Here is a 17518-nt window from a genome sequence, read left to right as displayed (position 1 = left end):
TACGCGATGTTCAAAAACTCGATATATTTTTTTTTTTTATAGAGGGTATAAAGGATTGTAGGGTGTGATAATATTTTCATGTCGTGTACACCTCTTGTGCACTCGGATAGTTTTTTTGTGTGTGTGTGTCTGCGGCTGCTTGCCCTCAAGCGTATTTAAAACGGGACTATGCAGGCATCACAAGGGATAATCTGTTATCGTTACGTGCGCACGGTTACCTCCTGCCCGTCTACTGAAAAAGCAAGCAAAAAAAAAAAAAAAAAAAAAAAGGAATAGATAAATATGTATTTGATATAGCCCCTATATGTAGCTATGACGGCTAGAGGGATTGCTTTTTCGATCCAATGTTGAGCTGCTAGTGATCAGCTGCTTTGCTGCGGCTGACGTTGGCTGAAATTCGACAAGGAAAACCATCCGGGTGTGGGCGGGTGTTTAACTTTCCTTTTTATTTTTCTGCTTCGATGAAGAAGAAAGTCATGCCAATAGGAAAGCGGGTAAAGTCGATTACGTCAGACCAGATTCTAAGGCTTAGTTGTATGGTATTGAAGGATATTTCATTCATCACTGCCTTTCGATGAACAGACATTTAAAAGACGAGAGAAGGAAAAAAACAAAAAAAAAAAACAGTAACAACAAAAGTCAAATGCGTAGCAACGACCAAAACATATAAATCAATTTCTTATTTCTGTATTTTTTTTGTTTTGTTTTGTTTTGTCTCCCGTTGCAATGGAATTCTGACTAGGGAGGTGAAACAAAAGAAGGGAACGTTCTTCCTCTTTTCAAAAAAAATATAAAAAAGCGACTGGTATTCCGGACCCCACCCTGCAGACAACAATAACGACGACACAGACGCAGATAACATTCGACCCTCGATTGGCCTTCATTACGTTCATTATATCATATATATATATTATATACTGTGTTCCTGTCCTCCTCCTCCCCCCCCCACCCCCTCTTGCGCATCCAAACAAGCCAACTACATGACAATACATTTCCTCTCCTTATTGCTTTATTGAACCTATCGAGCTACGATGCGTGATGGTATAGCCGACTACCAACAGTAGTTACAATGTCAAAACCACAACAAAAAGAGAAAACAATAATGACGATATTTCTATCGTTCTTAGTTTCATGGAAAGAAGAAAGAAAAAAGAAAAGCGGGACGCTGCGAGACATTAAATAATTGCCGCAACTGCGCGTGATGGATAACTGCATCAATCGATCGTTTCCCAACAGTTTTCATGGCTCTTCTAATTTAAAAAAACGAAATTTTTCTATTAAAAGATACGCCATCTGCACTTTGCGTGATAATCCTCAGCACCCCATGGAAATAAAACATCAGACGTATTAAGAGGATTTTGATGAGGTTTTCCTTTCCGAAAGCGTTAGCGGTGATGCCCTCGCGATAGAATCAGTAATTATAATTTGTTAAGAAAAACTACTCGGCATTTTTTTTTAACAAACTTTTTCAAACTTATTTTCTATATAGCGCAACACTTGCACAACTTCCTAGACTTTTTGGGACTTCGCATTCCTTATTAACAAGACTTCCATCAAGCGTGGCCTTGTCGCCCTCGGATGTTGTTGTAGAAAAAAAAAACAAAAAGAAACGGCAAGTCAACAAACAAGCAGAGCAAGAAAAAGAAGTACACCTCCCTCTTTTCTCTTTTGATCCGCTTGTCTTCGTTTCTCTCTAGCGTCCAGTTGCTCCGCTCTACCCAATTGGTATTGAATGTCAAGAAGCTCAGAAATTTCGTTCCGAGAAGACATTGTTTCAAAGAGCCCTTGCGCTACCCAGTTTGGCATGACCAACGGATTCGATAACGACAATCATTACCCAGCGAACCCGCCTCCATCTCTCAGAGTCTTTCATTTCATTTTTCTTGAAGACATAAGTATAGAGAGTGGAAGATAGTTGGGGCAGCTGACAGGTGCCACGGAAAGTGTTTTGCCATCGCTGACCAATGACACCCAAGTGCAAAACAATTGACCGTGACGGCAGTGAGAGGTAGCGCTTCATGTTTTTCCTCAGTTTCTAACGCAACTCAACTTTGACAAAGGGCATATCCGCTTTACATTCCCCGACACATCTCGTCGTGTACAAAAACATTTCTAGTCAAGCTGTAATCCAAACTAAAGAATCGCTACATTCCAGGGACGAGCCCCGATAGCTAACAGGAGGGGGGCAACTCTTTGTCTTCTTCGTCGTACAACTGAATTTGATAAAACCAACAAAGCCACGCACAAACGTGTCCTACTTAGTATTCAATTTGCCTGAAGGCCGTGCACCCCGTGCAGTCGAAAGATTATTATTTTTTTTTTTTTTTCCTTGGCAACGACACAAGATGCGGAGAAACATGAACCTCCGAGTGGTTTACTCGTTGTTTGAATATGCAAAAATAAAGGGCAATAAATCCATAATGCGACGCTACCTGTGCTAATAAGGCACAGAAGATACAAACATTTCGCTTCGTGTTTTATTGCCCATGTTCTTTTTGCAATTCTCTTTTACCAACACGTTTGGGTCGTTTTCGTTCGTTCGACTTGTTTCGCACAAACCGGAGTTGGCGCTTCGACATCTCAAACTTCATTCTCCGAAGCGTCCTGCGTCTGTCAGAGTTTGAGAAGTTGACACATTGCTCGATGACCGAAAATCACGCGCAAACAAGTCACGAGAAAAAAAAAAAAAAAAAATACGAGTTGCGTCCGAGAGCATTGCGCAAAGTGTAGGGCAATCGTGCGTGCCAGATCGTTGGAAACTAGCGGAGCTAGTGAATCAGAAATCGAGTCAAGAGCCGCCAAAGTGGCCATTAAAATGAGAACAGGAAAGATGTAAAATGCGTACGCATAAAAGACTCTCTTAGAAATCTGAAATTCTTCGAACAATGTTAGCTGGCCATCATCCATCTTGGGGGCAAAAAGAGGAGAAAGAAGGTGAAAAAAAAAGAAGAAGAAATGTCAGCACGCAACTTCTACTTCGGTCGAAAAAGATGGGGAAAAAAATACCCAATCTCCAAAGGAACGCATAAGAAAAAAAAAAGAAATTTCTATATTAATGATGAAAATTGATTTTTTTGTTTTGTTTTTTTTTCATTTTTAGTTGAGCTCCGACAGACTCTGCGTTCGCCCGCTGGTATTATACCACATATATATGTGTATTATCTCTGCTCGTTTTCGTTCTCATTCTCTCGCCATAGTGTGTTCGAGAGCGTGTAATCAACTAGATCGTAATAATAACACGCCACACACAAACTTGCATGATGCGTTCGTGTTTTTAAATGCATCGATAGAGGGGGGGAAAAAAAGGCGTCGCCATCACGCAGGCTGTACATTCTTCCCACATTTCGTCTGGAATTTTTTTTTTTTTTTTTTTATGAGGAAGGGGGAGGGAGAGAGTTCGTTGTGATATTGTTTCAATCTTAGTTCTTCGTTAGTTTATCACACACAGGAGAGAGAGACTTTGACGTATGAATTTTGGAGACCAAAAGCAGATAAATCGATTTAAAAAAAAACAAAAAAAAACAGAACAGGTAAACGTACTTGACGACACTGTCCCGACAGTGATGTGAACCTGCACGCGAAGCCATGCAGAAAAAGAAAGGACATCGACAAAAAAAAGAAGGAAAGGGAATCATCACAATCTGATTTACTTTGACATTGTTCTTTTTTTTTTTTCAATCTCCATGGAAACGATTTTGAAAAAAAAAAAAAAAAAATGATTCTTTGCCCTCAAATCGAGTCACGCCCCATTCAGCCATTGCAATGACGCCAATTCAAACCGTCGTGCTCACGCATCAGGTCGATTTCACGTCCCCCCCCCCCCCCCAATAAAATCCCATTCACGTTGCGATGCGTTCCGAACTGCACCAGGGTTTTTGCCTCGACATTTTTCAAATAAAGACGATAGAGCCTTCACTTGTAAGGTGGCCGGAATGAGTTTTGGCGCCCTTTTCGAAATCGGCCAAACGGACCCACCCATTTCACGGAGTTCCACGCAATTGACTCTCAAACACGGAACAAGTCAGTGGTCCATATCAACGTGAAATTTCATCAAATGGCTACGTTACCGCCTACAAAGATCCATCATAGACATGCACGTAGCATCACAAAAGACGTCGCATCCAGGTCGATATTTCTCTGATTGCGTGTGTCGTTGATTGATGAATCATCGATCTCAACTGCGCACACCACGACGACCCAAAAAAAAATTCAGATTTTCTTCCTTCTCAAAAAAAAAAAAATAGAAAATCGGCACCAAGAATCAATGTAGCAATTGCACCGTTTCCATCCCATTCTTCGCCTTCCAGTCTGTACGTGTTTTAACGATGGACAATAATTCAATCGTAATTAACCCGAGCGCTAGTCGACTCCAGCGCCAGCGCACGAAACTCATTAAATATTTAACTAATAACCACTGGCGGTTGGATGGGCCAAAATGGGTCTACCCTCATTTTTTTTTCTTTCTTTTTTTTTTTACGGCAAAAACCTACAACGGCAATCGCCAAAATTGTTCGCCTCGTACGTCCGTGTCGTTAATTCTCGCAAACTACCCGCCATTGTCGATCAAACTGTGTGGAAAACGCGATTTTAAAGCTCGTTTTTGATTGCTATTCAAATGGCGCCACAATCAACTGCACAGATTTAAAAATAGAAAAAAAAAAGGGAAATCAAGGAGTGAAAAGAAAAAGGTTGACGGGCCTGTAAGATAATCCCTTGCCCAATGTGGTCGACAAGTCAGTTGTTGGATCAAGTTGGAAAGAGGGGGGGACGTTACTTGTCATCATAGATGATGGAGCGCACAGAACAACAGCTGGTCAGCGACTCACGCATTCATTATGAATCACGACAAGGAGGGAAGACGACAACAACTTCGAACGCCATTCACAGTGGATTTGACGCACAAAGTTTTTTTGTTTTTTTGTTTTTTTTTTTTGTTTTCTTTTCTTTTCCTTTTTGGTTTAGAATTTTGTGCCTCGCGTGAGCAGATAAAAGGGTCGGTAACGTCGGGCGTGCGCCGCGTCTCCGGATCGACCGTTTTGCAACTGGCGAGCTCCTAACCTCTTGGCATTGGCTGTAGAGAGGGACTGAAGATACGACATATCAAACCCAAGAGAGAACACGAAGAAGAAATATGGTGAAAAGGAGCAGCAAATATAGCTCTAACAGGGATCAAGAAAATAGGACGTAACCTCTAGGACGAGCATGGTCACGACCCTTCTCATTGATTGATTTGCTAAAGTTGCCAGTCGATCTCTGTCCCGACATTATAGAGTGATCGATTACTTTGATAAGAAACCTCCCATCTCCCCAACTTTTTTTTTTTTTTTTTTTTTTTTTGCTTTCTCTGTTGCAGAGGTAGAAAGTACACACACACACACACACACACACACACACACACACACACACACACACACACACACACACACACACACACACACACACACACACACACGAGAAACTGACAAGACCCGACTGACCATTAACTGAACAGGAGGGATCAACTAACCCGCCGGGAGCCATCAATATCACCGAAACAGAAGCAGAACATAAAACATCAAGAAGCTGCACCAAACAACCAGAAAAGTTGTTCAAGAAAATAAAATAAAAAGAGATGGAAAAAAAAAAAAATAAATAAGTAAATAAAAAAAATACATTTTGTTTTCCCCCCTTCTTTCTGAACAGTCGAAACGGAATGGTTCGAAAAGCCTCCGAAGTGGTCAATTAACCTACCCCCCGAAAGAAAGAAAACTCGGGGGTAGTAGGGCGGTTTTGCCCTGTTTGATATTCACAGAGCTGACGGTTTGAAAAAAAATATATATATATATATATGTTTTACACGCATCAATACGTTTTTGTTCTTTTTTTTGAAGTCAAAAGAGAGGGCAACTACGTCTCCAAACGGATGGAAGAATGGAGAAAAACAAGAAATAAAAGATCGTGGATAGGGAGAAGAGAAAAAAAAAAAAAAAAAAACTCAAAAAATCAACTGGACTTGACTTGCTGGAAGAAGAAAAAAAAAGGAAAGGCCAAGAGCCTCAAAAGTCGAATGGCGCTCTGGGCGCTTCACCTGATTATATTGCCGGCCATTACAGGCCTCACCTGACCCCCGAGAGCCACCACGTACAGGTAGGGATATATATATACTGTATATACGTATACAAGAACCGCCATCACTACCCCTCCCCTCTCTTCTTTTATTTTCTTTCTCGTATTTGTGTACGTCATTCCATGTAGATTTTCTTTCGACTTCACCCTGAATTGCGTCCGTCTCCCCTCGAGGAAAAAAGTGGGCATGAAATAAAATCAAGGAGAAGTCCCTTTCGATTGCAAGGCACCACCACCCCTCGTATTGTAGTATTACATTTTGACTGGCCCTTGTTGACTTGTCATGTTTCCTTTTTTTTCGCCCGTGTTGGAACGAAGCCTGTTCAATGTTCTTGGATGCCGCCCCCAAAGAAAAGGAAGACTCCAGTCTTCCACCCCGATCGTGTGCACTTGAACTTCTGCCCGCTTTTCTTCCCCCACCCCTCAAAAAAAAAACACACACACACACACACACACACACACACACACACACACACACACACACCCCCCCCCCCCCCCCCCCCCCCCCCCCCCCCCCCCCCCACACACACACACACACACACACCCACACACACACACACACACACACACACACACACACACACACACACACACACACACACACACACACTAAGAATGGCGTACATCCATATACTCGATTTCCATGCATTTCAGAGTGGCTTCACTAGATCAATGAATCATGAACCAAGTTCTTATCTCTTTCTGCATTATTAAAAAAAAAAAAAAAATTCTATTTTTTCTAGCTCCGGCTGAATGTGCTTAACCTTAAAAATTCAACGAGATTGTTGACTTTGTGTTACCTTCCCCCCTCCCCCCCAACCTTAGGATTGGCTTATCAGCCCTGCACTGATGAGTACAAAAAAAAAAAAAAAAAAAAAAAGAAATGTAAAAAAAAAAATCAAAATGCAACACTGGTTGCAATCACGCCATCACGGTCGGTTATGACTGTCTCGATTCAAATAAAAATAAATCAGATTGCGTGCGCTGTTCAACACGGTCCATGTAGCCACGGATGGGCAGAGGCTTAACACACAACTGTTTCTATTTGGCGTCTATCGGTACGTAAAACACACACACAAAGAGAAGGGACACACCTGTACTGCCGCCATGGCGTGACTGCCCAGTTTTATCCGTCGTGAAGTCAAAGGGTAACAATTAAAAAGGAAAAGAGGGAAATAGAAGAAAAAAACAACAAAGGGAAAGAAGTCTTTTTTTTTCTTTTCAAAACAAACAACCAATCGACCAAATGGCGGCGGTGAATCTATCAAAACTTTTTGGAGGCAATCATCATAAGACATTCTTTTGTGTCGGCTCATTTTTTTCTCTCTCTCTTTTAGATGGATCTTTAAAATAGAAGGAAAAAAAAAAAAAAGAAAACACAAAACAATAGACCCATCACTAATATGTAGATGCTGATAGTAGTAAACAGCATCAAACAAGGGTCTCGATGTAGAAAAAAGCCAAATGATGGAGGAACCACAAAAAATAAAACATTTTCTGTTTTCTTTTTTTTTTTTTTTCGGCAGCCAAAGTCTTTCGTCTCTTTAATATCCATCACATCAGCAGTAGCCTCGATTTCATCTTTCTCCCATACCTTAGCACTCTTCGTCCAGTGCAAGACGTAATATCTCCCCCCCCCCCTTCGTTTTTCTCTCGACTCGACAAAACTTGTTTTTCTTTTTTCCTCCCTTAAATTTAGAGAACTGCGATGATGATGAGGGACGTTAGTATTTTTTTTTTTTTTTTAACCAAAGGTTCCGCCTCCAGCGCGCTGCTGCCCCTTCATTTGAATGGTTACGGGTTTAAGATAAAGAGGGAGGCAAAAAAAAAAAAAAATACACTTGTACCTGTAGAAAATGTTGTACAATGTTCTCTCTCTCTTTTTTTTGTTCTATGTCGAATTGGTTCGTTGTGTTTTTTTTTCTTTTGGGACGCAATTTTCAGTGTAGCTCGATGGTTTCAAAGAGAGCGCATCTAATTTCTCAATCAACGGTCAATTTTCGTCCTTTTCTCTTTTTTTTTTTTTTTTTTTTTTTTAACAATTTCTCCGAAAAACGAGAGCCCCTCCAGTCTAACTCCCCCTGGCTTCTCGCCCCCTCAATCTCTGTGTTTTTGGAACACTTTGAAATCGGAGCAATCACACGGTTGTGTCATCATCTGGATAAGGCCCAGTTGAGACATCAACCGCGCCATCATTCAAAATATATTTTTTTAAAAGTCCTTGGCAAGTTGTTCCTCTTTACACCCCTCCCTACTTTCTTTATCCATAATTTCACCTTGAATAAAGAGAGAGAGAGAGAGTGCTCGGTTCACCTTGTAGAGTTAAACAATTCACAAGAGTAAATGTCAAGGTGATTGTTCAACTAGTTGCGGAGAATAAAAATCAAACAATTTCAAAAAAGGAGAAAAAAAAAAAAAAAAGATTTGCAAAATTTTCAATGCAGTAAACAAACTAGAAAATGGATGATAAAGAAGAAAAAAAAAAAAGGGACCACCCGTTAAGGCGTCCCGCGGCACGAGCAAGATTCCATCATCCATTTCTTCGTCAAAAATGAATACATAATAAGACTGTGGAAAAAAAAAAAAAAAAAACTTTTTTTTTTTTTTTTATCTATCATCGCAAAATGAAGCGGGAATACCTGGCTGCACGATTTAAAATTATTTTCGGATCCCACTTTGGTTTCTTATCGTTCCCCCCTTTTTTTTTCCTTTTCTTTTTCTAAATATGCAAACACTTATTCTAATGTGTGGCTTTCATAGATTCGAAATGAGTACCATTCCTCGCAGCCATATTCTCTCTTTTTAAGTCGAAGAAAACTATTTTCTTTTTGCATCTCCGATTCATCACGAAAGATATCACGATGGTACCCCCCCCCCCATTTTTTTGCTGCCCGTTATTTTCAACACTCTTTCACATTCTTCATGGTCCCGCCGTCCTCATCGCCCACCGACACTACCAGTTTTCTTTTTACCTTGTTGTTTTCCTTCTTTTTTTTTTTTTTTTTACGAGCTATGGATAGATAAATAGTTGGCCGAGAATGAGCAAGGACGAACACAACAACAAACACAAAAGAATCTTCTCGAAGCAAGAGCTGTTGATTGGAAGCCCTCCTCAACCTTTTATCCGTTTTCGTAGAGACAACTAATTGCCCAAGCTCCAAACAGAAACATAATTACCAACCCTTCCCTTTTTGCTTGATTTAAAACGGCTGCAAGGGGTTATTCTTTTCTATTTTTTGGGTTGTTTTTTTTTTTTTTTTTTGTATCAAAGACAAAAGAAAACGGGGAAATAAGCAGTTCATGTTTTTAAAAACGCTGTTAACATTCTTGGCTCATTGGGTCGGTTTAGGTAGCAAGAGAGAAAAGGCTACCATGTTCATTGATGGCGCCCCCTGCTGTTTGGGATCGTTTCGTGGTGGTAAAGCGGGGCGAATCTCGATCACTTTCGTAACGCGTCATCAAGTGAAAAAAAAAAAAAGGCCACAGCCTGAGAGGACAAAAAAAAATATTACGTGCACAACAGACACACACACACACAAAGGTAAGGGGAAAAAAATGGACCAGCGGAGTGATGCAAATGATGGGCATTAGCGCGATTGGTCGCAGACTCGAAAGAAACGGGCTGTTAATAGTCATTTCATAATGTCTGTGTTTTATTTTATTTTTTTCCCAGTCGTCACCATACGATATCGCCTCTCTTGTTTGAAAAAAAAAAAAATATAAAATTGCGGTGCGACACTCGACGCAGTGACCTCAGCAGAAGAAGACACTTGGGGCTGCAAAACCACTTAATAATACTTTCCCTGGCCATTCTTTTCTTTTTATATTATTTTCCCCTCCGACTACTAGCGTTTACTATGCACCTCTCATTATGTTTTTTTTTTTTTACCCCTCCTGTCTCGACTACAACTGCCTTCCTTTTTTCTTGAAATTTGAGTTTGTTGTTGCTGATGCCGAGTTCAAAGGAAGAACTCCACTTCATCATGTCTTGTGGCCATCGGGAGAAACTGGAAAAGTAACATAAAAAAAAAAAAAAAAAGAAAACAAGGAGGAAGGTGGTTACCGTCAAGAAAGAGACAGAGAAAGACCTACGGCGTTGCCTTGAAGCAATCAAAAAGGAACACGCTTCAACCACGGGAAAGAAAAAAAAAAAGAAGAGAAAAAAGTGGTCCAGCACACGGAGACATGGGTTTGTATGAGGAAGGAAAAAAAAAAAAAAGAGTTTTTTTTTTTTTTTTAAAGACGGGGCAGCAAAAAATAAAAGAAACAAGACGGACGAGATAGCAGCCCAACAGCAGAGAAGACGTTATTCTTTTCTTTTTTTCGGTTGCGACTCTGTCGACTGAGGGAGAAAAGATCGTAACCAGTTGGGAGGTCCGACGTCAGTCCGTCAACGACAAAAATGAATATTTTAAAATCTATATGAACCGTCTTCCACATAACGAGAGGCTAACCGAAACCAGAACACGCAGAGCGCAATCTGTAACGTTCAAAAAATCAAAAAATGAAAATGGTCTTCTTTAAGAAGAATTTTATCAAAAGCCCATCGAAACGTCCCCGGCAGCTATTGATGAAATAAAAAGCCAAACAAACAGAAAGAAAATAAGACACGTCTAAACGATAGATTTTCATGGTGTAGAAGGGGGACCAGACGTCTATCCAACAGACCTCTGAAGAATCCAGCGTGTGTGTTTTTTTTTTTTTGTTTTTTGTTTCAAGTCCAGTCTACAACCTGTGTCATGTTGTGCGCCATGACACGGGCAAAAAGAGAAAACGATACAACAGATAAACGTGTGCGAGAGAACTCAACGGATATTGTATTCTCACCCTTTTTCTTTTTCTTTTTTTGATCGAGTGGATGGCGCAACTGCGACGTGTCGCTCTAGAAACGGGGCAAGACTCTAATATCGAGCGTCACGGACGGCTGAAAAACTATGACAATGATTCGGCTGAAGTAGAAGAAAACATCATTTTTTTTTTCTTTCTTTTCCCTTCTCTTGCCACTCCTCGTGAGAGAGAGAGAGAGAGAGAGAGTGAAGAGTCCAGGAGACGTAGGGAGACACGCTCGACTGAACATATTACCGACTCCAAGTAGGCCATCGAGACTTTGGAGCAGAAAGGGGAAGGGGGGGGGGGCCTTTCGTGCTGTATGACTTTATGCGTTTATAGAGAGACGTACACGAAAACTTATTGCACAGCACCGAGAGCACTAGCACGCCCCGGTCCCATTTTTAATGAGAATCGCGCCTCACGCTAGTCCTCTCTCTCTCTCTCACTCCCAATCTCAATCATTTCGTGCGATTGCGACTGCATCGAGTGATAAATAAATACGTCAATCCGTGCACGGGCGCAATAGCGTCTCTCTGTGTGTATTGAACGATGTAAAGGGGGGAAAACATCAAACACCCATTCGCTCGCTGGCCCGTCTCTTGCCGTCACAAAAGTTCCAGCCCGATCAAATATGTGCGGCCTTGGTTTCAAACGTAGATGGACGTGACCCGTTCGTGAATCGTAAACCCATCAAACACGTAACGGGCTCTGACGGCGCTATTTTCGTGAATGCGAAAATGAGGCCATCACGCCATCAACAAAGAACGCCAAACGAAAAAAAAAAATTATACGTACACAAGTGTGCATAATTCGATCAGAAATGGCCGACCCACTCAGTCAAACAACAAGAGTTCTTGTTTTATTTAACAGTTTAGAGATTGAACATTAGACGATTCAATCATCCAAAAAAAACTCTCTGGTGAATGTTTAAAAACGCACGAGAGATTAGAAGCGCGGAACGATAATTGTTGAATTGCTGTTGGAACCTCCACGCTCTGCTACTTATTCAAGCGCAATTGTGAAGGGGGAGGGGGGGGGGGGACGGAGAAAACCTTTTTTTTTTTTTTTGGAGCCGTGTTCTCCATAAAAAGAAAGACAAGCTTTGCATACAGACACACGAAAGGAAAAAAAAGGTCTCACTACAACAGTTTTGATTATGCTCATTATCTCCACGAATGGTAAAATAGAACCAGAGCGCACAGTGGCGGCAACAGACTTGAAAATCCCCCAAACGCGTTCAACTACCAACACAGACACACACACACAAAATAGGCACGAAAGACCAATGGGCCCCCGTGATGACTGTTATGATGATGATGATGATGATGACGCGGCTCTCGGAAAAGAACCCCCCCCCCCCTCAAATAAAAAACAGAGTAGCTACAGGAGCCCAACCACCTCCATCACGCAGGAGACCAACAGCATATATATAGCCAACATTATAGTTAGTGAAAAAAAAAAAAAAAAAAATATGTTCTATACGAAAACAATGCAGCATTTGGTGCAGACTTTGAGGACGTGTGTGTCGTTGGACGAACTAATTTGACCGGTATGTGTGTATAGTGAACGAGTATAGGCATGTGTGTTTGACGTTCTCGCTCACGGCCAGGTGATTAGAAGGTGGAAAAAAAAAGAAGGACCCCACTTGTGTTGCGACTACCGGCTACATGCATCCTCAAGCAATTTTTAAACCAACAAGCAAAGAAGTTATCTCTTTTTTTTTTTCAAGATTTATTTTTTTTTTCTGGAACAACTACAAGAAAATTCCTACATTTCGTCTCAATTCTTTTTAAAAGGGAAATTCTTTGGACGTCGTCAAAAGTTTTGATGCTTCTGTTGGTCAAGAAAGAAACAAATCTCCTTTTTGAAAGGAATTAAAAAATTGCTTAAGATTCTATAGCTTTTGAGATTTTAAAATCCCCGAACGTTTACGAGTGGAAAACAAGATGGCGAACGAAGCAGAGATGTGGAGCGGGTCACGAAAGGTCCACAGAGTAATTAAAAAATATCAAGCGTTCCAAGCGATGCTCTACGTTTTGTTATTAACAAAACGAACGAGCCAAAAACTATACGACGATGATGAGACATTGCTGTGCTGCAGCGAGACGCTTTTTAGGTAGGGTCAGCCCTTCATCAACAATTCAAATTTCAAAAGAAAAATCAAGAATCAAACGGTTTATTCCTTTACAACATTTTATCGTGCGTTCGACCTCATATTTTAATGTCGCACGAAATTTCTCGAGCGAGGACGATAAACTGAATTGTAAATTGAAATAAAAAGATGGAAATGCTTCAGCATTGCCAAAAAGGTCGTTTACCTCCTCCATTCCAGATCAACAAACTCCGAAAACAGAACCAAACAAAAGAAGAAGAAAAAAAAAAACGAAATAGATATTCTATTTCTCGAATGCCTCGCGTCATTCTACCGTTTTTTTTTTATCTTTTGATTCTCCATTTATTCATCAGTATTTGACGACGCGACGATATGGGATGAACAATGTTTTGTACCCACATTCGTCTCCCCATTGCGCTATCGACCTCCCACCGTCACAAGACGCAAAGAAAAGGAAAAAAAAACGACGCTGTTTGTCTTAGTGTTGGCACACGTCACCAATAATCCGTACCGAAATGTAAACAGAAATCAACTGCACCGAACGAATAGACTCGTTTGCGATGTCACGTCCACCAGTGTGTTTACTTGCGTAACCCCCGGAAAAAAAAGGAAGGCAGACGGTTATTTAAAGCCGATTTATGGCAATCAGTAATAATAAAAACAAATATTTATAAACCCATCAGCAATTGGCAATTCGAGTGAATGTGAAGACACGCGGTTTTTTTTTCATTCAAATTATTATTTAAACAAAAAAAAAAACGAATGCGGGTCGACCCGCCCGCGTATTGTAACGTGCGGGAAAAGTTTTAAAACAGCGATGGGGTTCGCAGTAATGCAACTCGGATTCACAAGGAGGCGGGGATTTCTTTACTCGAGGAGGTGAAGGTAGAAAAAAAAAAAATCTAAATCTTGCTTGTTATATACTACACTCGCTAACATTTCCGTTGCTAGCCTGCGGATGTTTTTCGTCATACGTCGCCACCCTGTATTGATTGATGGAGCTAGTTCAATGATTTACATATCACGCTCGCGTAAATAATCGGGGCCCGGATGAGGGCACAGTGCGTGTGTGCAATCTCAAGAATAATGCGGCCATTGCCAAAAAGAGAAAGATACAAAAAAAAAATCTAATAAAGAAAAGAAATTCAAGAATTAAAAAAAGAGGACACACACACGCAAAATGAGTAGGACAACAACACACACAAAAAAAGGGACGCATTTTTTTTTCTTGAATCTCTTCGACTTGCCGAGCAAAAGAAACTTACAACGCGTTAGATATCGGTTTACGGATGGCTGAAGGATTCAATCATTCGTAGCGGATTGGGAACGAGAGGTCGATGAGTTTGGCAGTTGGAAGAGAGAAGAGAGAGACAGAAATCGATGTGGGTAAGAAACGAAACCAGCACAACCCAAAGCGTAAGCATCGACGAGTTCGTTAATAGCGAATCAAATACGCGATGAATCGAAGAGAGAGAGAGAGAGAGAAATAAAAATGTCACCTTGCCAAAAAAAAAAAAAAAAAGAGCTCGTCACAAGCGCTGGACCAATGGCGAATCTAGGCAACCAAGACGCACGTTAGTCAACATGTCATCCATGACGACCACTTTGCCCTCCTTATCCCCCCCTCCCCACTCCCGTGCAGCTCTATCACCTATGCCGTATCTGTCTATCAACTAGCACCGGAGAGGGAAGAAAAAAAAAGGGAATATCCTCCTCCCCCCTCATTTTGCGATCAATATATCGATTACAACGATCACGCCCCTCTTCGTCTTTTTTGGCTTAATCAGAAAATTCTTTGTTGTTCCTGTCCCGTATTTTTCTCTTTAGCTTTACAAAACGAGATGTCCCATGCGTCATATCTTGCTTTCGTATAAAAAAAAACAACCAGGCATTTCTTTTTCTTAGCCTCGGACACCTTTCATCCCGAGCCTCACGGTCCGATCCCGCGTATGAGAAGACAAACGCGGGAAACATGAAAACCCAAAAACAAAAACAAAAAAAAGGCTTGGGTAGGCGACTAAAAGTCCACCAATATTTAAGGCGTCTTTTTTTTGTTGTTGCTTTTCTACCTTGTCATTGTTTGCGCTTGTCTTTTGTTTTTGTTTCTCCTTTTTTTTTTAAGACTGTCCCCAGTGAAAATAGGGGTGATGTTAGAGGCAAACATGGCAAGACGAATGTAACAGAGTACATTGAGGCAGTGTCCTTTTAAATTGGCTTTAAAAACAAAATGGAGGGGCGACAATGTTTTCAGGACAGGTACGACCTTCTGGAGGGAAAAGAAAAAAAAAAGGTGGCGGGACTTCGTGAGGCTCTTGTAGGGTTGCAAAGCTCAAGTTCTCCTAGCATTTCCCATCCTTCCATTGGCAGCCCCCCCCCCTTCTTTTAATAATGGCTATACATAATATGTAGACCATATAGATAAGGAGACAAAGATAGAGACTTCGGTAGTCGTCCGCAATTAGATCCCGAAGGGATAAATACAAGAAGATGGTGCACTCAACGAGCGCCCTCTCTTGCATAATTTCATCTACTTCACACGTTAATTCTTCTATAAAATTTTTTCCATACAATTTTTTTTCTTTTTCAACTTAACGTTATCCAATAAAAGTCATGCCAACCGAAAAATAAGGGCACATAACAAAACCGCTTCGGTTGCATCATTTCGCCATAGGTCAAAGTGGCTAGCCGACCGATTCACCTGGTACTCACAAAAGGATTTGTACTCCTTTTTAAATATACAGAGAGTTCAACGATAGCGTAGCGAGATTGTTATAAACGCTCTGGCGACCAGTTATCCACTTGTTAGCAATTACCTGGACGACCTTTGCCCGCACACTACCTCATATCCAGACCGCCCCCTACAGCCCCCGCCAAACACAGGATAACACATTTTTTGTTCTTTTTTTTTCCAGAACAAAAAAAAAAAGAGCATGTTGGTTCAACATCTTGTATAATAACGCCCTCACACGCATCTCGGCAACTGGCCATTTTGAAATAGCACAACAACAATGAATCTGAAACAAAATGGGGGAGTATATCTGGACAAATGACTCACCTTGTTCGAAGATGGCCACAAGGCGAGCTCAAGAGGTTCGTGATTTAATCAAAAACGAATTGAGGAAACGATGTTGGTTTCACAAGAGGGATGTAAACGTGTGCAAAAAACAATCACACCGAAAAGAAAGATGTTCCTGATGCTTTGGCTCTTTTTGTGTTGTGTTTCTTTTGCGACACAGCCAAAAATTCTGCAAACGAAACGTCACATGGATTATTCAAAGAGTTTGGCTTTCATTTATTAACCGTTGACACGAAAGTCTTATCCGATGGAAACAACACACATACACACTGCGAATAGTATTCCGTGAAACGTGGATGCAAAACAAACGAAAATCCAATTGAAGTGGTGTGTGAGTGTTGCGGGTAATGTGTTGACCCGATAACAGTCGATCCACACGAGCACATCGACACGATCCAAGTTTGATGGGAGTCCAGCACTCGTTTCTTTCGTACAAGAAAAATTAGCCAAACACACACACACACATTAGTTTCTGATCATCACAAGAAAAGTGGTCACTATAGCACAGTGGGCAATTTCGACAAACAAGCGAGTGAAAGAAATCTAGAAACAAGAGATAACCCTAGACGGAGCAGCAGGAAACTGAGAACCGCAATGCCTGACAGCCGGCTCGCTTCTGAGCATGCTGGTCCCTTTGGTCGTCCCTCAACCCCCCTCACTTCCACGCGGTCCTGAATCTGTCCTGGGCCAAGCCAACCCTCTCAAACCTCCTCCCACCTCACTTCGTACAGCAATAGGTAATCATGGTGGGTGCCTCTCTACAACACACGTATTTACACACACCATGTAGATACTTGTATTTTTTTGAACCGAACTATTTCCTCCCACCGTGCTAAAGTGATGGCGTACCAAGGTGGTTGATAGACGCAACGTTGGCTTCAGCTCGGGATAGCTTAGCTCGGGTCACATTCCCCGCCAGCTGTCGGCTTCGTACAGCGAGCCTAGACTTGTGCGTAAGTCAACTGTGTAGCCATGATTTTGTGTGTACCGACACCTAGAAACTGCAGGAGGCACGGTAAGGAATCAAAGAGAAAAAAAAGACGACCTTGGTGTTTGTGTCTATCCCGGACTGAAAAAAAAGAAAATATTAAAAATACCGTCGACTAAAATATTCAAATCAGCACCAACACTTTTTCTTTTTCTTTTTTTTTTCTTCTCTTTTCTCTAAACGTTTTTAAACTTTTTTTTCTTGCACCATTTGCATATTGCAGGCCGACAGCAACGAAGGAACGAGAGGAAGAGAGAAAAGTAATGGAAGTTGAATTCATCGACGCACACATATCCACAAAGTATTCAAATCGCCATGTGGTAGCATAAAAATTCGATCGTTTTAGAAGAAAACAACTCGTTACAAACGCCGGGACTCCGAATCGAAGATGAAAAGGAATACGAAA

General features: G+C 41.2%; 1 protein-coding gene across 1 annotated transcript in view; it reads right to left on the bottom strand.

Annotated features, from left to right (window-relative positions):
- LOC130692272 (irregular chiasm C-roughest protein-like) overlaps window positions 1-16746 on the bottom strand; it is a 67487-nt gene extending 50741 nt beyond the window's left edge. Inside the window, exon 1 of the mRNA XM_057515357.2 lies at window positions 16104-16746. The gene's annotated coding sequence lies outside the window, so the exon portion shown is untranslated. The remainder of the gene's footprint in view (window positions 1-16103) is intronic.
- Between the last annotated feature and the right edge of the window lie 772 nt (window positions 16747-17518).

The sequence above is a fragment of the Daphnia carinata genome, chromosome 1 (genome assembly GCF_022539665.2).
Source record: "Daphnia carinata strain CSIRO-1 chromosome 1, CSIRO_AGI_Dcar_HiC_V3, whole genome shotgun sequence".
Classification (NCBI taxonomy): domain Eukaryota; kingdom Metazoa; phylum Arthropoda; class Branchiopoda; order Diplostraca; family Daphniidae; genus Daphnia; species Daphnia carinata.
This window is presented reverse-complemented; position numbering and strand designations above follow the sequence as displayed.